This window comes from Hibiscus syriacus, unplaced genomic scaffold (assembly GCF_006381635.1).
Source record: "Hibiscus syriacus cultivar Baekdansim isolate YM2019G1 unplaced genomic scaffold, ASM638163v2 tig00110721_pilon, whole genome shotgun sequence".
Classification (NCBI taxonomy): domain Eukaryota; kingdom Viridiplantae; phylum Streptophyta; class Magnoliopsida; order Malvales; family Malvaceae; genus Hibiscus; species Hibiscus syriacus.
In genome coordinates this window covers 152,475-172,289 of record NW_024062839.1, presented here as the reverse complement: position 1 = coordinate 172,289, position 19,815 = coordinate 152,475, and the positions used below count along the sequence as shown (strand labels likewise).

At 32.9% G+C, this 19,815-nt stretch overlaps 1 pseudogene; it reads left to right on the top strand.

The window, feature by feature from the left end:
• Positions 1 to 5,129: 5,129 nt before the first annotated feature.
• LOC120139036 lies at positions 5,130 to 8,748 on the top strand (annotated as a pseudogene).
• The last annotated feature ends 11,067 nt before the right edge of the window (positions 8,749 to 19,815 follow it).

The window sequence follows — 19,815 nt, the reverse complement described above, 5'->3', positions numbered from 1 at the left end:
GTTTCATCCTGAAATTTTCATAGCTATGAGTTAGGAGACCAATTTTAAATTCTTTTACCTCATCTGTGCCTTCATGAGTGACTAGTAGTTTATCCCATATCTCTTTGGTAGTTGTACAAGATGAAACTCTCCCATATTCATCTGGTCCAAGAGAACAAAAAATAATATGGATAGCCTTTGAGTTGAGCTGGAACATTCTTGTCTCTCCTTCACTCCACAATCTTGGATGAGTGGAAGGTTTGATGTATCCGTCTTCTATGATATTCCATGCTCCCATGTCACTTGCTTGAGTGAAGTATATCATTCTATTCTTCCAATAAGCATAATTAGCTCCATTGAAGAAAAAAGGTTTATTGACGGGTAATGAATCAAGACCGAATTCAAAGTTTGAAGTAGATGCCATTGATGACTTGATTATCGATATAACTCTTCCCGAATCGACTCAAGAGGTGATTAACCTTCAAATGAGTGAGGCTTTGATACCAATTGTTGAGCTAATCGATCGACGAAATAGCTAAGAGGGGGTGAATTGGCAATAAAAATTTTGGTGGAAGCTTTTGCAGAAAATAGAAAATATTTGCACAACGATTTAGAGTGGTTCGACTTTCTCAACCAAAGTCTATGTCCACTATCTTAGCTATCCACACTAAGGATTTTCCACAAATCCACTAATTTGTCTTTCTTTTGAGGACAAAGAGTAACCTTACAAATCCCTCAAGAATTATACCCCAAATTCTTGATAACACTATCTCCCAAAGAGAACAATACAAATTTCACAAACTTACAGAAAAACCTCACAAGGTAAGATGTTTGCACAATTATAGAACAAAGAAAGAACACTCAAGAATAATATAATTGAGCACAATAAGTGTTCTTGAAAGCAAAAATGAATATTGAATGAAAGAGGCTCGAAAATGCTCAAACTTGAGGTTTGATGCTTTCTCTTTGATTATCTCTCAATTATTGTTTCTTGTTGTTGATCAAAGGCTCCTAAACTTGTTTAAATACACCTTGAATCACTTCTGAACGTTGGAGATCATTGGTGAAGTCAATAGAGCTGTTAATGAGTAATTATCAATTAAAAATCTGGTTGGGAGCGTGGGGGTATCGATACCCCTCCATAGGGTATCAGTACCTACAATATAAAATTCAAATATTTCGACCGTTATTTGACTAGGGGTATCGGTACCACAAGGGGGTATCGGTACCCGTAGAACATTCTGTTTTTCTAGGAGCCAAAACTTGCATGGGGGTATCGGTACCCTATGAGGGGGTATCGGTACCCTATGGGTAATTTGGTTTTTCTTGAAGCCCTTTTATATGGAAAATATTTTTGGCTCGATTAAGGTTCGAAATACTTTGTAAAATTTGTTTAAAAAATTATTTTAAGATTAAAACACAATTTTACACTTAAGTAAGGATTGAAATTGACATTTGAAAACTTGGAGTAATATTTTGATATTCGAATGATTGACTCGAATATATTTTAAAAATGATTTGTAAAATCTTAAAATTCATTTATACTTAATTTGTTATATCGAAACATCAAAATGTTTTCAATAACATCAATTTCATATGTTCTTTAACACATAATAATTTTGGTAAAATATACATTAACATATAAATGTTTCATTCTAAATAATTGCTAATCATATTTATCTAATTTACACACAATAAAGGTACTCACCTGGCTCGTCTTGCTTAGCTATCCAAAATGAGAAGATAACTATTCCGGAACTTGGCCCTTGCCTTTTGACTAAATCGACTCAGGAACTTGCTTGCGATATATTCCACATTCATTAAAAACATGCATAATATCAATTGTTAGTATATTTCTTAACAATTGTTACTTAACATCAATCAAAATTTTTATTATTAACTTCCTACAACATTAACAACCTCAACTTAACATTTTTGGCCCTTATGTATCGATACCCTGATTATAGTATCAATACTACCCTATTAGGGCATTGATACCCCCTTGATGTATCGATACCTAAATTAGCTTCGATATAGATTGGTATAGATACTCTTACTATGGTATCGATACCCCTATGTTATGGTACTGATACCCCCTCTAGGTACCGATACACAAATTAGATTCGATATTTACTAGTATCGATACCCCATTGATTGGGTACCGATACTAGTTGAATCAATATAAATACCTCTGATATAATTTAGCCTAATTTCTTGCCTAGGGTATCGGTACTGTTCCATAGGGTACTGATACCCCTACCTAGATTTTCCAGTTTTCTACTCGAGATTTACCCAACTTTAGGCAATTTTCATCTCTTTTACCCCTAACCATACTATGTAACACTTCTCTACTTAATCTTACTAAATTTCATTCATTTAACCGCTTAAAACATCTAATATTCCTCAAGAGCATTCGATTTTAAGAATCACACCATAATTTCTAACTTGTTTTTTCACTCAACAATTGCTTCTAATCTTACATTTACCTTCTTGACAAGTCAATTTTACCAACAAACATTACTAAACCTTCATATATTAACATATCATTATAAAACCCATTTTATTTAATCTATAATATCTCATTCTTAACTTAGTTTTAATCCCCTCTAATCCTTTATTAAGTTTCCCTCATAGGCAAGGATTTGATAACTAACAACAATTAAAGAAATAAATCATTAATTTGGAAACTCACCTCTAGCTAGGGTTGAAAGCTTTCTCACGTAAAAGAGGAAGAAGAAAAGAGTATTTGACTTTTCCTTTCCTCCTCTCATATTTCTCTAATATATATATTTAATATAATAAATGAATTTAAAATTCATTTATTTCCAAATACCCTAAAATACCCTTTTTAATCTTCCTTACTACAATTTAATCTAAACTACTATTCCTACTTATTTTCATCTTTATCAATTATTCAATTTAGTCCTCTATATTTTTATTTCCTTTTAATTTAATCACTGTCCTATTATTTAAGGTATTACAATGAAGTGTCATGTTAACATCATAATAGTAAACAACGAAAATCATAAGTCAAAGGACAACATTAATGTTTTTTAAGTTGAAGCCACTTTGAGCGTAAAAAAATAATAAAAAATTACATCGTTGTTTTTTAAGTACAAGGATATTAGTTACCCTTTTATCAAAATTAAACTGTGAAACCAACAACAAATACTAATAATATAATTTATTACATATAAAGGGTTGATTTCAAGTAGTAAGTATCAATCGGAGAGGATCAAACCAATGACTATTGGTTGCCCTTGAGCTCGCCTAAACCATTAGGCTAGGCAATCTAATTGATATAGTTTCTCAACATTTTACATATAAAAGGAAATTACATAAAGGGATTTAAATTTGGGAATTAAAGAGATTGCAAGCACCTTAATTATTATCAAATCCCATATTCAATTAAAATTTATAATATTATATATAAATATAATCATTAAATTATTATTTTTTATTAAACTAAGGTGATTACAAAGTAACATCTGTTTAAAATACTCTCAATCATAACGCTCAATCATCCTGCTGTAGCCGCTGGTAATCGAACTCTTGACCTCTAAGAATATCAATAATTACTTTAATCAATGAGGTAAGTTGGTTCTTGCATTAAATTATTTTTTTACATAAAAAGAAATTTTAGATTTTTAGATTTTTAGATTATATTTATTTATGTAATTTATTTATATATAATCATTAAATTATATATTAATATAATTAATAATTTTAATATTATTTAATGGTTATATATAAAATATTAAAAATATAAAGATTATTAATTATGTTAAAAAACTAAAATTATACTTTTTTTTTTTGGTATACAAGATGAGAACAAAAACCAATTGGATTGCTTAGCTTGATGGCCTAGGCGTGCATAGGGAGACCAAAGGTTATTCGTTTGAATCCCTTTGTTTACAATGTTTTGCATGAAGGGGTGATGACACGTATCGTCATTTGATTTGATATAAAATAAATAAATTAAATAATTAAAATTAATAAAATATTTTTTAATTTAGTTATGATATGTGTCATTATTTAATTAGAGATTAAATTTTATTAAATTAAATTAAAATAATGATCAAATTTATAAAAGATATAAATATTGAGAATCAAATGTGTAATTATACTGTTTTTATTAACTGCCACATCAATACTAATGTTAAATGTTAACAGCCAGTGGTTTAATTGAATACATTTAAATAGCTAGACGATCTGATTGATAAGGATTAAAAAATAATGATCAAAATAAAAAAAATATAATTAAGTAGTCACTGATATAATTTACCCTTAAATAAAAAGGAGAAATTGAAAACATCCTAACCCTTCAAAAACTATCAATCAAGTCCCGATGACGTTCCTCCTTGACATTATTATATTAAAAATCCCCTTTAATTATTTTTTTTTGAGAAATAATCCCATGTCATATTAGTTAGAAAAATAACCTCAAGCAACATACGTAGGATTATCTCGCGTCCTATAAAACTCATTTAATGAACCTCACGTTTTATAATACGTGAGATCCATCAACTTTTTCATATAAAGTTATTTAATATTTGATAAAAATAATAATAAATGCATAAAACTTGATTTTGGTAAAACGTAAAATTTAACTTCACTTTTTACAGAACGTGAAGTATTTTCCGTGGACAATTTGAAATTATTTTTTAACTAATTGATCATGTTTCTCCTTGGCATTATTATATTAAAAATCCCCTTTAATTATTTTTTTTAGAAATAACCCCATGTCATATTAGTTAGAAAAATAACCTCAAAGAACCTACGTAAGATTATCTTGTATTCTATAAAACTCGTTTAATGAACCTCGTATTTTATAATACACGAGACCTATTAACTTTTTTAAATAATCATTTACTATTTAATAAAAATAATAATAAATGCATGATACTTAATTTTTATAAAACATAAATTTTAACTTCACTTTTTACCGAACGTGTACCTTATTTGGACAATTTAAAATTATTATTTTTAACTAATTTGATATGGAGATTATTTCTAAAAAAATTAATAATAATTAAAAGGGTTTTTTTTTTTTACTATATAACGCTTTTCTCCTTGAAGCCTATAGTTTGGAAGCCTATAGTTTGGAAGCCTCTAGAACCTACACTCTCTCATAAAATCCATTTCTTCTCTACACATCCGGTCGCTTCTCAAAGCTTTTCGTACAGGCTCTCGTCTTCAGTTTCTACGCGCTCATTCTCTAGCTAGCTCTAGATTCCTCGACTCAAAATGGATGAGGATTTCGATATCCCGGCGGCGGACGATATGATGAACGATGACATGGATCTCCCGGACGAGGCTCCCGTTATGACGGTCGGAGAAGAGAAGGAGATCGGAAAGCAAGGCTTGAAGAAAAAACTTGTTAAGGTGGTGAAGGTTGGGAGAATCCTGAAAGCGGCGATGAAGTTGAAGGTATAAATTATACTTCACGAGGAAGCAAAAAGAAAATTACAAATACAAATTAAAATGAAAAAAAAATCTCTTCTTAAAATGCTTTGGTTGGATTCTGATTCGTTGTTGTTGGTGCAGTTCATTATACGGGGACGTTGCTGGATGGAACTCAGTTCGATTCGAGCCGTGATAGGGGGACTCCTTTCAAGTTCACTCTCGGTCAGGGTAAGTCACTTTCTCTTTTAGAAATTTCCTCTAACAATTTTAATCTGGTGTATATTGAATTTGGATGGAAAATGTTGAAGCTGGAAATTTTAAGTTTGATCTTAGGGTTTTGCGTTATAACTAGCATGAGCTCAAAGCATTTGTTTTTAGTAACATGTGGGACTAATATTAAAACCATGACGAATTTCTTCAGTGGAACTTGTATTCCTGCTTATCAAGTTTCTGATTATGGCCAAGCGATGAGAACTTGCTCATTTGTGATGTAATATAGGCGTTTATGTGGATCTTTGTGTTTGTTTCGTTTAGATATTGTTAGCATGCAAATATCAGTTTCGTAGAATTTTTTTACTTTAGATAAAATTTGGTTGATTCATTGAGTTGTCTTTTGATGATAATCGGTATGTTATTGTTATGGTTGAATGAGGGCCAAACCGCGGTAAGTTCAAGATATGTCGAGCATGAGAAGGTGTTGCATTTGAAATTTGATACCTTCATTGCAAAGTTTCTGCACATATTGGACTCTAAGGGATTTTTTTAGTGAGAAATTCATCTAACTGGTATTGTGCATTAATATGAATTTTCTACTTTCTTTTAATGTTTGCAGGACAAGTTATTAAAGGGTGGGATGAAGGTATTAAAACAATGAAGAAAGGAGAAAATGCTATTTTTACCATTCCTCCCCAGCTGGCATATGGTGAGTCTGGCTCACCACCAACCATTCCTCCTAATGCAACCCTTCAATTCGATGTTGAATTGCTATCTTGGACTAGCGTCAAGGATATTTGCAAGGATGGTGGATTATTTAAGAAGATACTGACTGAGGGAGAGAAGTGGGAGAATCCAAAGGACCTTGATGAAGTGCTAGGTATCATTACTCTTTCCCTTGTTTTAATATTTATAATAATATTATTTCTATATGAGGGGCTGTTTGATTGAACTAGGTTTAATAATTTTGTATCTTGAATCCAGTTAACTATGAAGCTAAGCTTGAGGATGGAACAGTGGTTGCAAAAACTGATGCCAAGGAGTTCACGGTTAAGGATGGTTTGTATTGCTGATGCCATTTTTCTTCAATTATCTCATTATTTGTCTTGTGTAATTCCTCAGTTCCCATGGTTGCTTCTATGAATAGGTCATTTCTGTCCTGCATTGTCTAAAGCTGTTAAAACTATGAAGGAAGGGGAGAAGGTACTTCTCACAGTGAAGCCACAATGTAAGTTTTTCTCATTTATTTGATCTAAAGAATGATGGTAAATATGGTTTGTTCTTGTTGTTAACCCTATTTTCCATGATAAAGATGGCTTTGATGAGAAGGGGAAGCCGGCCACTGGCGCTGAAGGTGCAGTGCCTCCAAATGCCACACTCCTGATTACCCTGCAGCTGGTTTCATGGAAAACTGTTACGGAGGTCACTGATGACAAGAAGGTTATAAAGAAGATCCTGAAGGAAGGAGAGGGATATGAACGCCCGAATGAGGGGGCTGTTGTCAAAGGTTGGTGTTATATTATGAGAAAAAATTGCAGTTCTCTGCATGCAGTATGCTAGAAACTCGAAATTCAAAATCGGATTTGTATAAACCCTTTTCCAGTGAAATTGATTGGGAAACTACAAGATGGTTCTGTTTTCCTAAAGCAAGGTCAAGCTGAAGGAGAAGAGTTGTTTGAGTTCAAGACAGATGAAGGTAACAAACTATCAGATGCCACCCTCCTCTACTCTCAGACTCTAGTTAAATGATTTTTAGCTGAACTGTTCTTCTGAAGTTCTCTTACAGAGCAAGTCATTGATGGTCTTGATAAAGCTGTGATGACAATGAAGAAGGGTGAAATAGCACTACTGACTATTGCACCTGAGTATGCTTTTTGGTCATCCAAGTCGAAGCAGGACCTGGCTGTGGTACCCCCAACTCAGCTGTGTACTATGAAGTTGAGATGGTATCATTTGTTAAGGTTAGTTGATCAGTGTGCTTTGTTGTGTATCTGCAAGGTACCTATTTGGGAGAATTGAAAGTGGTTTTGATAATTTGCTTTTGCAGGATAAAGAGTCATGGGATATGAACACCCCAGAAATATTGAAGCAGCAGGTAAAAAAGAAGAAGGAAATATTTTGTTCAAGGCTGGTAAATATGTGAGAGCTTCCAAGAGATATGAAAAGGTATACAGTACGATGCCAATTGGCTTGTGAAATTTGTCTTCCAATACCTTGTGATTTAATTGTTGTTTGTACATACAGGTTGTAAAGTACATTTGATTATGATACTTCCTTCAGTGAAGAGGAGAAAAAGCAGACCAAGGCATTGAAAGTTGCTTGCAATCTGAACAATGCTGCTTGCAAGCTGAAGCTAAAGGATTACAAGGAAGCTGAGAAATTGTGCACCAAGGCTTGAACCTTCTTTCACAACTGCCGTTATACGAATTAGCTAGATCTTGTAGTTAAAGCAACGGTTGCATGTTATTCCTATACAGGTTTTGGAATTAGAAACTTCGAACGTTAAAGCCTTTTGTATAGAAGGGCTCAAGCAGACATCCATCTGACGGATCTAGATTTAGCAGAGTTTGATATCAAGAAAACTCTTGAACTTGATCCTGATAATAGGTAATTTGCTTTTATAGGCTGCTGTATTTTCCTGTCTGGTATTGTTGAATGTCTCATTTTCTAAATGTCTGCTATCAGAGAGATTAAGATGGAACACAAAGTTTTGAAGGAGAAGATAAAAGGAGTACAATAAGAAAGAAGCCAAATTCTTTGGCAATATGATCGCCCAGATGAATAATAAAGTGGAGCATGCCAATGTAAGTGTTGAAGTGCGGGTATGGGTTTTTGCCATACTTTGATGAAGTGATTGATCTATTGATTTATTTGTGGTGTTGCTGCAGAAATCGGCTGCCAATGAAGCCGCTCCAGTGAGCATAGATAGCAAGGCATAAGTGGTGGACATGGAACAACTGGATGATGGCATCAACAGTCAATGCCTAGTTTTAATTTGTTTCAACTACTAATTATTTGTCGGACAAACGTGTTTCTGACGTCTGAGAATTGGATTATAGTGGATTCTTCTGTCTTGGGCTCGAGGATTGTTGACGTTAAAACTGTTTATGCTTATCGTTGAAAAGAAATCAATACAAGGAGATTGCCGAAGGGGAAAACTTTTGCTTGCTTTTGTGCTTGATGCAGTTGTGTGCTAATGCCATAAATCACCGGCTCCCCGATTTCTTTTATTTTATGGTAAATTATACTATTCACCATGTAATTATTTAATCTTTTTATTTTTACTAATGATCTTTAATTTTGTTAATCAAATCATTTAATTATTATTAATCAAGTGACTTGCTGTTAATATTAACTTCCACTTAATAAAATTGGCATATATTAAGTGGCGTATTATACGCTTAAGTTTTCTATACTTTTACATTATATCAATTTGATTTTAATTTTAATTTAGTCTAATTTAATCTCTAATTAGATTGTCAATGTGTAGGTATCTTTTTAATTTTAATTACTTAATTTTATTTTTTATTCAATTAGATGATGATATATGTCAATCATCAAATTAATAAAAAATTATTAAAAGAAGAATAAGTGTATAAAAAGATTTGAGGACTCAAACTATGTTCTTTGGATTGAACGCCCCCACACAAACAACTAAGTTAACCCATTGTCCTTGTTAGAGGTGTTTAATGAATTGAGTAGTTTATGAATAGTTTGAACTCGATTCGATCAAAATTTGATAAAAGTTTAATTCGGGTTGACTCGATTGAGTTCGACTCGAGATTTTAACGAGATGAATCACAAAGTCTAATTCGACTCGATAAGTTCGAGCAACTTGTTAACTTTTATAACTTTTTAGTAGTTATCTTAAAAAATTATTTTATTAAAAAAATTCTAATTTACTAATAATAACAAGTGATAAATGCATAATTATTAGTTTTCTAATAAATAATAAAAAATTAGATTATTAATTAATATTTATTATTTTACTACACCCAAAAAGCAAATTCTAATTATTATTTTAATGTTTGTGGATTTTTCTTTTAGAGTTTAGACTTTTAATTTATTTCATACTCTTTTTGATATTTTTTGTTAAATTTATTAATTTATGTTTATATAAGTTCCATATAGTATTAGTAGATTTTACCTATATTTTAAAAAATAAGATAAAAATTTTGATGAGCTTAATGAGCTTAACGTGCATGAGTCGAGTCGAACAATATTTTTTTTAACGAGCACGAGTGAAACACTACTCAACTTGCTTGATAAGCACCCCTAGTCCTTGTTTCAAAGTGTAACATTTTATATATAAGCTAATCCATTGTCCTTGTTTCAAAGTGTAACATTTAATATATAAGATATTGTAACGAATGCCAAAAAAAAAGTAATAATTTTAACATTTTTATTAATAACTTCATATATATAACTCAATTTATTTTATTAAAAAATAAATTATTTTTATTAAATATATATATATATATATTACATATATAATTATTTATAAAATTATATTTTTTTATGAACCTAAGGTGATTATAAAGTAGTATATGTTCTAAATACTTTCAACCATTTAACAATGAACGCTCAATCACCTTGCTGCAGTCGCTGGTAGGGATGGGCATGGACTCAAACCCGATGGGGTTCGACGACCCGACCCAATCTGGTCGGGTTCTTTTAAAAAAAATTCGGGTTCGGGTTGGGATGAGTTTTTTTAAAGGTAATGTTCCAGTCGGGTCGGGTTTAGGGTGAAAAATGCCCGACTCGACCAAAAAAATATAATTTTACCTAATATTTAGGTATAATTACAATTATACCCCTCTATATATTAATTTTTCAATTAAACCACTATTTTTATTGAATAAAATAATATTTTTTTTTATTTTGGGTTGGGTTGGATCGGGTTCGGATTTTATCTCAAAAAATCGGGTTGGGTGGAGGGTATATATTTTTCGGGTCGGGTGACGGACGTAAATTTTCGAGTCGGGTCGGGTTGGCCGAAACTCGATCCATGCCCATCCCTTGTCGCTGGTGCTCGAAGGCATGACCTCTAGAAACAACAACGATTACTTTAACTACTAAGGTAAGTTACTTCGTTTTTATTTATAAAATTCAATTATTTAATAAAGTTAACAATAATTTATTGAATTAAATATTTTTAACTTATAAGTGTAAATTTTTATTAATAATTTATATATATATATATATAACTCAAAATTATTTAAAACTGTTAGACTTTTTGATAAAGTTAACAAATATATATTTATAATCATTAAATTAATTTTTAACTTAAATAATAAATTTAATTTTTTATTAATGGTTTTATATTTTTTACTTAATTTATTTTTATTAAAATTATATGAAATTATTTTATAAAAAATTAAGCTGAGTGAAATATATATATGAAATTATTTTAGAAAAATTTAAAATCATTATTTAATTTAAAACTAAAATTATTTTTATAATTTTTCATTTCTTATAATATTATATAAAATGTTGTATATTTAAACTAGAAAGTGGAGCTAGTTCAATGGTTTGTTTTTGTGTTCCAACCAAGAGAGGACAAGTTTGAGTCTCACCTTACCCTATTGTGCGCATGGTTATTATTTTTTTATTAATTTTCCATCCAATCTTATGGTGACATGTGTCATCAACTAATTGGGAGAAATATTAAATAAATAAAATTAAAAATCCTCCAGTCATGTTATGATACGCGTCACAATATGATTAGAAGATTAAATTTAATAAATTAAATTAAAATTAGGATTAATTGATAGAATTATAGCTTTTGAAGATTAAATGTGGAATTATGTCAATTTTCCAAAGAGACCTCACCTTGACGCGATACGATGCATCTTGAGGTATGTTAAAGACACCATTAATTTTGGCATTTTATACAAAAAAACAAAGGAATGTCAGGTGACTGGATATTGTGACGCCGATTATGCTGGAGACTATGATACACCACGATCGACAACTTGATACATGTTTAGTCTTGGACCGGGAGAAATATCATGGTGTAGCAAGAGACAACCAACAATATCCTTATCAAGCACTGAAGCGGAATATTGATCAACAACACAAGAAAGTACATGGTTGAAGCAACTAATGGAAGACCTTCATCAGCCAACATTATTTGTAACACCCTAAACCAGTACGACACATAGTCGACCGATTAGGATGCCATACAAAACCACCGGAGTGGCTAACCAAAACTTTCCCTTAATTTCTTTTAATTTAAAACGAACGTTTTCATAAGAAAATCATCCATAAAATATATTTAAAACTTTACATTGGGGAGCTCCCAAAAATAATATATACATTCAAAATAAATAGGCCACTTTACAATAAAGTTATGACTCAATACAACTGGGTCTGTAAATATGCCCTTTCAAAACTTGAGACGTACTCTGTTCTGCTTTGGTCTGGACCTTGGTCACTTTAAGGCTCCTCGGATGCTCCACCTAATTTGCATAAGGAAACAAATTCCAAACACTGAGCTAACTAGCTCAGTGCCACACTAACAACTAAATCATACTAAGAGTATATCACTAAAATGCTCAAGCTATCAAGTCTACTGCTTAGTGAGTATACTTGTATACTCACTCTCTACTCTATGGTAGACATCATGGTGCGACTGTGCATCTTAGAGCTTACATAGCCCTTTAGTCTATCGAGGATGATTGGCCGAAACTTTACAGCGGTCAACACCCTCGACTAACCCACCACTTGCGAGTGTCAGGCGTTGGTCCTAGTTAGTCTGCTTAAAGTGCCTTGCACACTAAAGGAACTTGGGTGTCCTGATAATTTTTTGAGATGTCGAGACTTATTCTATACATCTGACACCCTTAACTCTACTAAAGGAACTTGGGTGTCCCGATAATTTCCCGATCATCAAACAAAACTAGTTTTATGTTACCATAATTGATCTAGTTTTTAAGTGTAATTAAACATTATTATTGCTCTACTTGAAATCTTATTACAGAGTAACTATAGAGTTATTGGGAACCTCATTTCCTTTATACAATCCTTTAAAATTATTGCCCAAAAGTACGATGGTACTGATATTGGACCTTCGGTATCGGTATTGATCCCTTAGTATCGATACTTCCCCTTGGGTATCGATACTGATTTCAGGTTCGATGTTTTGAAAATATTTTGGTATCGATACTGCTATGAGTACCGATACCAAATTTAGATTTGATATTTTCAAAAATACTTTAGTATCGATACCTACTCTCAGGGTAACGATACTAGACTCCCAAGTATCGATATTTCTTTAATGAGTATTGATACTACTTTTTCTACTCAACCCACTTTAAAGCTGGTTGAAGAACATAATCAATATTGTTTCATTCAGCATCAATATACTCACTTGAAATGATCCTATTTGGGTACTTAAACTCACCCACATTAATACCTTGAGCTTCCCAATTGTTATTAGTGTCTTATGTGGTTAATAAGTATTATAAATAAGGCTCGAGAGATGCTAAAATACCATTACAAAGAAGCTAACGTGAAACTTAACTAGCATGCTTTAAATATCATCTTTCTAGGTAGAATACATTTTCTAATGAAAGGGTATGAGGAAATTGTGAGTGTGTTACCTAATTTCTTTAGCTACTAAAACCTCACTCAAATCTCTCTCACTTCCTTAGCTAAACAAAGGTAAGGAGAAGATTACTAACTTGTATAGGTCTTGAAATTGAGTGAGGACCACTCTTTACAACTTAAATTTACTAAAAACAAGCTTAAATCCCTTGATTCCCCTTACCCTCTCAAAAGCCCATTTTTGAAACCATAACCAACACTTAAGATTAATGGCTTAAATTGAAGTTTGAGGGATGAAGATTAAGGTTCTTACCTCGGTTAATTCAGACTAAACTTGAAATTCCAAAAGCTCATATCTTTATCTTACTTTTGGGGAGGAAAAAAGAGAGAAAGGAAGAGGAAATAAAAGAGTTTTGGTGGGTATAGTTCACGTGAAAAACACATATTATAAGGGGTTTCTATCCCTTAACTTAAAAAATGGGTAAACTACACTTTTGGTCCATCTCCTTTTATCCTAACACAAAACCGTCGCTTATCTTGGACTCTTGGGCTAAATTAAACCCAATACCCTTTTGAATTGGTCTGAATGGCTTGAGGAGGTCTAATGGGCTCGACTTATAGGTCTCGGGTTGACCCGAACTACTGACCGAGATATGGGGTATTACAACTCTCATCTCCTAATAAGAAATTCCTCAAAATTTCTACTAGAACATTTAATCCTAGATGCTAGACACTCGAACCCCTATCTTGAGATCATTGGCTAAAACTCTCTCTCGAACTAGGTCATAACAGATAAATGAATGGGTGAATCTGGGTCAACTAAGGTAGTAATCGAAATAGAAAATAGAGTAAGGGTACTTGAGATCTCATCGACTGCGTCATAATCCTTCTGAGCTCGAATCGCTTATTACGGGAGGTAACTCTAGGATCCATACTAGCTCCAGACTGAGTTGCACCCCTTGACTAGATGAAGAACTCACTCCTCTCTAATATCCATTTCCCCTCTGAACTAATGGAGTTGACTGCTTGGTCGACGCTGGAGCTATATCTTGAGCTTTTGGGCAATCTCGGATAAAGTGATCCAGGGATCCACAACGATAACAACATCTGGATCCTTGGCGACAAACTCCTGAGTGCCTCATACCACAAAGGGAATACCTCAACTAAGAAGGCGCTCTCGATGATCCCCCAAAACTCGCCAATGAGGCGGTACACAATGGCCTCCTAAACTGACTGGACCTATTCCCGCTCCACCTGAACTTTGCATTAGTTTGCAAGACTGACCTGCTGGGACCCTACAAGATCCCTGAGATTCCCTTACCCTCTTGGATAGTTAAAATGGTTCAGTTGTCTCGGCCACTTCTCTACCCTGACCAGAAGTAGCATCATCTTCCTTTGTTTTTCTTCCTATAACTCTTTCTACTATCTTCGCCTAGAGAACTAATTCAGGGAAAATCCAAGGTGGATCGGCAACTAGGTGAGTCAGAATATCATACAAGGCCTTCATTGAACCTCCTACAATGATGATACTCAGAAGAACTAACTATAGGGCGTACCTACCTAACTGGAGGAACTCTACCTCATACTCAAATTTGATCTTTCTCCTTAGGTTAACTAAGTGAACTAATCCCTTAAAGTATCCATATAGGTTTCTCTGATATACTTTTGGAAAAACACCTCCAAAATCCCATCCAGGTATGTCGCTAAGGCTTTAACAACATCTTAACGGTCTCCCACCAGTTTATGGTGTCACCCTTCAGCAGAGAGGTGACACACTTTAGCATATCCTCGGGGTAAGGTGCAGTTGACGAAGGGTCCTAAGGGTCTCTCTTAACCACTGATCTGCACTACGAGACCATAATCTACTATGCCAAAGAAATCATGGTCTGGTACCTTCAGAGCCTCTCAATTGGGGATTTATGAGGTGCTACGACTAGAGGAACTAGCTACATTGGCTGAACAGGTAGGGTATTAGGTGTCTGGGAATTACTCTCACTATACACCTCAGGTAGAGGTTAGATTCCTAAAGAAGGTCGCTTCATCAACCCCCGCATCTCCAAGTTCTCCACGCTCGGAGTCTAGGATGAACTCATCACCAGAATCACTAGTTAAGGATGCTCTACATTACTTATGATGACATGTCATCATTAGTGTTAATTTTTTTAAAGGGGTTGACCAAAATTAAACCAAATCATAATGTTAGTTATTATTTTCAAACGAAAAAATAGTTAGATGACCTAAACAAAACAAAAGTGTTAGTGGAAATACTAAATATGAAGTTTACCCTAAAATTAATTAATTATTATTGTATCTATCTACCATATTGAGTTATACTTTATTATAATTTAAACTATTATTATTTTATTAAAATTAAATAACAATTTTGAATACAGAAAGTCTAATAAAATATTAAATTAGACTATATAGTCATTTTTGAATTATTGTCGAATGCTCTAAAGCTCTAAAACTAGGGTTTTCATGATTTTACTCGATTTTGATTTGATCAAAACCCAAATCATCAAACCTTACAACATCTCTACAATCAAAGCCCTAATCAAATTTCATCAAAACACAAAGTTCTACAACTCCATCTTTTGTCCAAAAATCATATAAGCATTTCTAGGAAGATTGAACATGTTTTAATCATCAAACAAGCTTGAAAATAAATCTACATCCTAAAAAACATCAAGATTCATCATCATTTCATGAACCCTAATGTGAACACAAACCCTAGGATTTGGGATCTTTAATATCAATAAGATTAGCAAGCATAATGGTACCAAAAGATAGCGTTTATTGCGTATAACAATTTTCTTTTTCACGGCATAACCCAAAATCCAAAGGAAAATGCTCAAAATAGAAAAAACATTCTTACCTTTGGAGCGATTCACGGCAATAGAGAAGATGAATAAGTTGGCATGAAATTTTAGATTAATTCATGCTAATTTACTTTTAATTTAAACTTTAATAAATATTAAATTCATTTAATTGGGAAAAGACCAATTTACCCTTAATGAAACTTCATATTTACCATCAAATCAAGACACCTCAACCTTATCATCTTCCAAAAGTCAAATATGAACAAAAAATACACACTTTACCGATTTGCTCTTGAATTTTTCCAAAATTTACAATCTTACCACTTTATCCAACGGTCCATATTAACATGGAATTAAATCATCAAATCCAATGGTTTATATTATTTTCCAATATTTTTATGTCTAATTTATCATCCTTCAATTTTTCCTAAAATTTCTATTCGATCTGATTTATCGATTTTTTTCTCAAACTTTATCGCTTTATAACTTTTAATGAAAAATCCATACCAAAATTACCATTTTAGTGGTCACTTAACTTTCAAAATTTGCTTTTTGGTCACAATCTAAAATTTGGGGTATTATAATTAATTTGGTTATGTTAAATGGAATTGGGAGTAATGTACTTGTGCTTAAATTTGAGCATATGCTATGGCAGAATAATAGACTTTCCTTAGAATTTTTCTAACTTGACTAAATATAGATTGGATAAAGTCACACACACACTCGCAAAAGACCTTGTCCTAGGGTAACATTCTTGAAATCTCCACTTGTATTATTTGTTTGAACCAGTACATTTTTAGGGCTAAAACTCTATCCCACATGGTTATCCTGAAACTGAACTTTGCCATGAAAATATTCTTTTGCTAACTACTATCCATTGCTTGAGGACAAGCAATATCTTAAGTTTGGTGGTGTGGTAACTTCGTACAAAGGCTATATTTAAGGCCTTTTCACTTAAGTTATTGGTTATCTTAAAGCATATATAGGTTCATATTGATGCATTTAGGAGCATATTATTGTATTTGGTGGTTTAGATTTATCGTGGCATATGATTTTGTAAATGGTGATGTTTTACGGGAAAGGTTGTGTTTTGTTGATGTTGTGCAAGTTGATGAAGCAAAGGGTGAGCATGGAGAATTACCGTAACATTCCCAGATGGTGAGCATATGAGAATTTCCAAGGCAATTTGGGATGCCTAAGCATGAGGAAAATGTCACGGTGGCTAGGATGACATTTTCTGGGCATAAAAAAAGACAAGAGCTGAAGGTATTTTCATCAAAGTGTCAGCTGTCTAGCACTTATGTGATTTCTACTGCTAACCACCTAGAAAGAGACCACTGCCACCTTTTTACCCATTTTCACGTGAGGGGAATGTACCTTAGGGTACTATGAGATTTTTTGCAATAAACCTAAGATATTCCTCTAGTATAAATAGAAAAGGTGACCACAAAAATGAGGAGGATTCTTTTATTAGGAAATAGTGAGTTAAACAAGAGTGAAGGGGCGGCTAAAGCTTCTAACTTTCTTTCCCCTTTCAACTTTTCAAAGGTTTCCTCCACAACCAAGCTCAAGAGAGTGGCGAGCTAAACATTCAAGAGAAGTTAGCGTCGCTAAGGTGGTTTGTGGTAGTCCGAGGAGCAACCGACAACGCGCGTTAGGAGTTTCCTCCACCCTTATGCTTTATTTTTCATTCGATTTATTGGGTTGTATGGAGCATATTATTTTCTTGGATGATTCAAATCCCACCATGAACTAAACCTTAGTTGGTGTGGGTTATTATAGATGACTAAGTGTTGCTTTAATGAATGATTTAAGTTTTTACGCTTTATCTATTTGCTTTGCTCATTGTACTTAATTACTTAGGATTGTAAGAGCTATAAGAGTAGCCATTTCTTGGGTACGAATCTTAGTGTTTGAGAGAAACTAAGTGAAAGATCCTTAGTGTTCAAGAGAGACTAAGGGAGGATCAACGTGAGCAATGAGTTTTAGCTGCTAACTAAGAACTAATCCACCTTAGATATAATGATAGGATTTCAAGGACTAAAAGGAGTAGTGCTTATTTAATAGGTTCTATACTACTATTCACTCTGAGAGGTATTGCCGTGGAATTTTTATATGTCAGGTTCCATGACTAAAGATAGCGTAGGGAAACTCTTAGTAAACTCTGTCAAGCAAATGGACCATAGAAGCTTGAATCATTCGCAGAGGAAAGGCTTATGATTCCTTAGTATCCCCACTATTCATTCCCGTTGTAGCTTGTTTGTGTGAAGATTATTAATTCTTCTTATTTATTTTCGAATTCTCAATTCAACTTGCCTTGACATTTTCAGTTGTTTACATTTCAAATATATCTTAAATTGCCAAGAAATTTCCATCAGCTACACTGCCACATTGCCACCACACCTTAATTTTCCATAACATTTCTATACTACCATTGAACCCCCATATGCATACATTCAATTTTGCGAAAACATTTTCACTTGTGCATATCACCACACTAAGTATACTTAGATAATTTAGTATTTGTGTTTTAACTTAACTTGCAATTTCCTCTAATCCCTATGGGAACGATACTCACTCATCACTTTATTACTTGTTCGATTGTGTATACTTGCACATATTTTGTGTCCAATTTATAGTACTCACAACACGCAACACCTTTCTTCCATTCCTTATTTGTTACTCAACAAGTTTCTGAATATTTTTCTTTATATATATCTTTTGAGTTTAAATGCAATTACGATATGTCCTCATGTTCCTGTGTATTGGAATAACCGTGTTCAGTTCCATCTCTGGAGGAAGTAAGTACGCTCACTAAATTCTTTTTTAAGAAAGAATTTTAATTATCTCTATCTCTTTCTTGGTTTCATTTATATTATTGGTTTAACGTAGAGATTGGCTGAAAGCAGAAAAGGATTACCGAAGAGCTATTCAACTTGATCACAGTTCTAAAAAGATATTTTCTTTTCCTATCATATTATCCCATCTTATTTTTTTAATGTAAAGGTTTCACATTTAACCTTCTTGTTTTGTTCAAACTTCCAAAACCATTTTGCTTCAAGCTTTAGCTACATAATAATTTTCATTTTTCATTTGTTTTTCTATTCATTTTTGTCAACCATGTTTTGGTGGATGTTAGTGCGATATTTTTTCTCTATTGTTGAATTTCTCTTCTCGTGGTATTTTTTTGTGTGAAGTGATTTTCTTTGTTGTCGGATTTAGTTGGGTATCTCAGGGTTCCTTATTGCTTCTGGTTGATGGTTGTTGGGTTGTATATGTTAGAGTAGTATCTGTTTGAGTGACTTTTAACGAGGTGTGTAACTAAGGTTTTGGGATTATTTGTTTAAAATAAATCTTATTTGTTGAGTAAAAAAAAGGTAACGTTTTGACTTATTGTCACTAACATAATGTAGTTTCATTATGGTACATGATAGGCAAACTATATGCTAGGAATTGCATTTCCTACCGAAACGAGAATTAGTCGAAGGGACATTTGGCTTAAAACTCTTCTTGCTTTTTACGAACTATAAATAGGGTGAGTTTTATGATTATAGTAAGAGTGAAAAAAATTGAGAAAAGAATGACAAAAGTGTGAGCTAGAGAAAGAGAGCTTAGAGGTAGAGAAGCGAAAAGTAATGGGGTAAGTGTGCAATATTGTAATTGTATTTTTTATCAATAAAAGTGTTCTATTATCTTAAGTTTATCGATTAAGCCTTAGTTGTTTTTAAGTTCTTAATGCACTTGTGTTAGTTTTATTATATGGTCGGCTTTGCCACTTGATTGATATATGGTCGGTTATACCATCTGATTAATATATGGTTGGCTCTACCATTTGAATAATATATGGTCG